A 5,166-nucleotide genomic window follows, 5' to 3' on the forward strand; every position below is an offset into this window, starting at 1 on the left:
TGTTTTAGGATTGTGGCATTCTGTTATGACCTACAGTTTAATATGAATCCCATTAGTGAAAAAAAAATATTTTTTCTGCTCATGTTTTCAGATATTTGGGCAAACATCCTTCAATCACTTTGAGAACAGATTTATTTTCCCAGCTATAGACCACCACTAGCCAGAAATTCCTGGTCAGGGATGGACAGTGTGATAACCTTGGATTCTTAGCCAGGTATTACAATTACACTTTTTATAGATTGTGTTAAAAATAATTGTGTGTGTGTGTTTTTAAGTAGTTTAGACAACTCAGCACTTCCTCTGTTGCCATGGCAAAATTGGAATTTCAAAAGTACCTTCAAGGAATTATGGATGACAAAGTAAGATTTTCATTTTGTAGGCACCAATTGCCACACTGGTATAAGAAAACTGTTGAGCACACCAAATTTTCAAAAAACATTCATCAGTCTGATAGCACTAATGTCAAACTTAAAGCGATTCTAAAAAGGTTCTTTTTTTGTAAAACAACAAACATATCTATACTTACCTACTGTGTGCAGTGGTTTTGCACAGAGCAGCCTGAATCCTCTTCTCAGGTCCCCTGCAGGCTCTCCTGGCTGTCAGGTGCCCCCACAGCAAGCAGCTTGCTATGGGGGCACTCGCTTCTCCATTCACAAACTGAGCTGTGGCTTTGCCCCACCCCCTCTCATTAGCGAACTGGCTGTGATTGACAGCAGCGGGAGCCAATGGCTCCCTCTTGCTGTCTCAGCCAATGAGGAGGCAAAGACCCGGATCTGCATAAACTGTTAGCGCAATATAATAATCATTTCTGAGAGTAAAGAAATGCCATTGCATCGGAAGAGAGCCCAAATAGCAGCACTGATGTGGAACAGACACGATTTCCTAAGTTGTACAAAATGTTCTGAGAGTATAAAATTTGACAGAAAAACTATGAATCTTTTAAAGCAGAACTCCAGGCAAAAACTTCTTTACATGTCCTTGTTGCTGATTTCCTACCTTTATTGAATGTGTCATCCATCTTCTGGTTCACTCAGTAGTTGCTCTGATATAGCCTATTCATTTTCAAATCAAACCATTAATGCTCTTTAGTTTTCTGTTTGTAAGACCGGTGGCTGCTATACCTCCAGTTCCCCCAACCACTGGTTTTGGCACATCCCTTCTGTAGTTACTTCTCCAAGAAGCAGTGATGTAATTCAGCCCCAATTGCAGTGATGGCGAACCAAGACTGACACATTCAACATGTACAGGCCTATTGTACCCACCCACATTCCCTGTGGTTCATGGGAACTGTAGTTTCCTTTTACTGCAGAAAGAGGAGAGGATAGGATGTAATCCCTGCTGTTACACCACCTCCTTGGCATAGCATATGCGGTTATCTTTTGAACTACAGAGATGAGGTCATGAAAATTCAATTAGAGACTTTTCTCCTACATGGAAAGGATTTTCAAAATTTTATTAACAGTGTGGTGGCGTGTGTGTGTGTGTGTGTGTGTATACATACTAATGAGTGATTTTTCTGATTTCTCAAGGTGTATTTTTTTTTTTAAATGCATCAGTGATGTTTATTATTTTATATTTGGATTATAATGAAAATCAAAAATATCCAAAACAGTTAAGATTTTGGTTGACCGTTAAGTTTGCGATACGAATATTGACAAAACTAACTTGAGACTGCAGGAACAATTTTTTTTTTCCAGTTCTATTGTCCATACCACTCTCTCCCATCTATCAGTGTATTGGCCTCCCAAGCTATAAAATTGATTTTTTTTTTAATAAAATGAGTGTTATACAGGAAGACAAGAGGCTTCACCATGCAATGTAAAGATATTGTTGCAAGAAGACAGGCAAGTACTGAATGTCAGTGTGCATAGTATATATCTCTCTCTCTGTTCTGCTAAGTTTACAAAAATTACTGAAAATTTTAGGTAGGAAAAAAAAAAAAAAAAAAAAAAAGGGCACAAGGCTTTTAGGATGATGCAATCAAATCTAGTTGAAAGAATACAGGCAAGTACTGAAAGTTACTGTGTGTTGTGTCTTGTTTACTCTAAGTTTTGAAAAAGATGAGCCTTTGATCACACAATTATCTTATTATTGGTGCAAGGACATCGATAAGTAATGAATATAGCAGTGTGCTGTGTCTGTTACTCTGCAATTTCTCCATATTTCTGGCTCTTGAGCTAAGATTTATTTTATAAGGTTTTAAATCTACATAAGGATTCATCAAGCAATCACAGAATCTTTGTTCAAGTACACAGGTAAGTAAGGAATGTTATATTGTGGAGTATCTTGGTTACTGTCCCAAACTATTCTATCATTTCTACTCCACCTCTTGGGCTAGCTTTCAAAAATATATTTTTTCACAAAAAATTGTTAACTTTGATTGAAGACAGTGTATTGTGTGGAAAGAACACAGCATACTGATGAATAATACAGTGTGGTGGGTCTCAATCTCTACTTGTCTCTTCCAATCAATTTGTCTCCTAATACTTGTCTATGTTGTGAATCAAGAATTATTTTTAATTCAACATTTCTAACAAAGGAAAAAAAAAAGAAAATGGGGAATATAAATCAGATGATCATCAGAGTTTAGAGGAACATGGGTAATCAATGCATCTTTGAGTGTTTTTATTGCTTGATCTCTTGTGATCTGTCTCTTGCGCTCTCACTTTCTAACTCTTTATTGTATTTTATTTCAGCAATCACCAATGCTGGACAGAAACTATTCAAACCATGTATGGGCAGGGCAGGCTGAATGTACCACAGCTGATCTATCGACTTGGGTACAACCAGCCTGCCGGATCTTACAGGATTAAAAAAACCCACACACCACGCTAGTGGCTGGCATAGCTGCTAGCAGTAATCACAGTCTTCCCTGCAGGGACGGCTCCCCTGTCAGGAGAATACAAGCTCTGCGGAAGAGATTTCCCTGTCAGTACTGTCCTGAACCATGGTTGCAGGAAGGAATTTGCTCGGTGTATGGTTTGCCTTTGTCTCCATCTCTTCTTGTAGTAACACAAGTACGGTTCTTTATGGTGATTTTTCTCGCTTACTCAGTTTTGTGCGCTGTCTCTCAATTCATGAATGTTGTCATCTCCCTGACGCGCTCTGTGTCTCTCTTACACCATCTCCAGGTCTCTCAATCAAGCTCTGTATCTTTCTAGTGCACTCTTGCATTATTCAAAAATTTTAATATTTTTTGATTTAATTTTCAGATTAACATACATCAAATTTCCTCCTTTTTTGGCTGGGAAATGGGTAGAAAATGCTTTGAGAGTATATATTAATTATATTTTCATTCCACAACATCTCTATCAAAAAAGAGAACAGGTCTGCGACTAAAAAGCGGTTTGATTATTTTCATCAAATTTCCATGTATTTTGGTGTGCTGAAAACAAATAAGATATTGAAAAATTCTAGGCGTGATGATTTGCCACAAAATGCAAAATGGTCTTCAAACTTATCAAAATTTTTGGTTTTTTTTTATATTATGGGTTTTTAACCAAATTTAAAGTTAAAATTACTATTAATTCACATAAGTGCATTTAAGATATAAACTGCCAAAAAAACCTTAAAGGGGTTGTCCGAGTTACGTAAAAAAAAAAAATAATATAGCACTGTAAATCTGATGGTCAGCAATATATACATAAGCTAAGCAAGTTTTAGGGGGAAAAAAAAAAAAATTAATTATATTTCCTCAGCTCCCTAGTTCTCTTCTGGCCCTTTTGTTATTTGCAGGTAAACAATCTCTGCCCCTCCCCCCCCCCCCCCCCTGCAAAGGGGATGAATACAAGTGCTGCTCTGAGTGACATGTCTGACTACTGGGATACTTAGCAGCATACTGTATGTGTAAGCCTCAGCCCTGAGTCTGCGCTTCTAATGGTAGAAGGGGTTAATCTTTCCTGATGAATCCAGTGTGTGGGATACCAAATACCCTTGTTTTCTGTGTCTATGGGACAGTCGAAACCGACAAAAATCACTGGACCAAGGAGAGTTGGCAGCCGAGGATGCTAACAGTCGGTGAAAAAAAATGTCCTCCGAGAAACTTTGGTACCTTCCCATAAAGTTCTTCTACCACCTCTCCCCATAAAATTGGGATTGATGAAGCAATTCGTAAAATCACTTCCAAGAGATGGAGAATGCTTCAAATACTTGGTCACCAAGTTTCCAGGCCTGTCGGAGGCAAAATTGAAGGAAGGTGTGTTCGTCGGACCAGACATTAGAAGGCTTATAGTTGATCAAGAGTTTGTCAATACCATGGATGGATCCTCAAAAAGAAGGGTGGATTGCATTTAAAGAAGTCGTACAGAAATTTTTAAACAAAAGATCCTCACTACAAAAAGATTGGACGAATGCTGAAAGCATTTCAAGCTTTAGGTTGCCTGATGAGTTTGAAAGTGCATTTTCTCCAGTCCCACCTTGACTATTTTCCTGAAAATTTGGGAGCCGTGAGTGAGGAACAAGGTGAACGATTCCACCAAGACATTAAAGAGATGGAAAGGAGATACCAGGGAAAAATGGAGCATTACAATGATGGCAGACTACTGTTGGATGCTTCAGAGACATTCCAGATGCTACTCACAAGCGTAAATGCACCAAGAGGAGCCTGACAGGGAAGAAGAATCGAGTTTAGTGTGTGTAGGTGAGCTCATTTCAGTTCAAAAAAGGATTTTCATGAAACAAATTGTAATGAAACTTTAATTTTATAAGTTTATTTCCATTTATTTTGAGGTATTGCCTTAAACATAGTTACCTAAATTGACAGGAAACGTGATGTCCTATGACAAAATGGAGGTCATTTTCAGATTCAGCGCACCAAAAAACAAAGACTACGTTGAATAACAAACACTCCTTGAAAAAAAAATTTTTTGCAGACCTGTGTAATTAATGCATCATAGTACTGCATTTTTGTCACTTTCTAGCCCAGTCTATTTTTAAAAAATGTATTCTTTGTACAGTCTCCACAAGCCCTTTTTAACCCAATAAAGGAAAAGAAAAAAAAAAACAAAAAAAAAAAACCCATAAACCCCACACACAACCCCTGTTGATATGTAAATGAGGTTAAGTCAAACATGTCAGTTACAGGTCTATCACGCGCTCTCTCGCACTTAAAATGGATTTATAACTAATTTCTATAATGTTGCTGAACCAAAAACATAAGAAGAGATG

Source organism: Staurois parvus, unplaced genomic scaffold (genome assembly GCF_062004578.1).
Source record: "Staurois parvus isolate SC_StPar_1 unplaced genomic scaffold, SC_StPar_1.0 ptg000172l, whole genome shotgun sequence".
NCBI lineage: Eukaryota > Metazoa > Chordata > Amphibia > Anura > Ranidae > Staurois > Staurois parvus.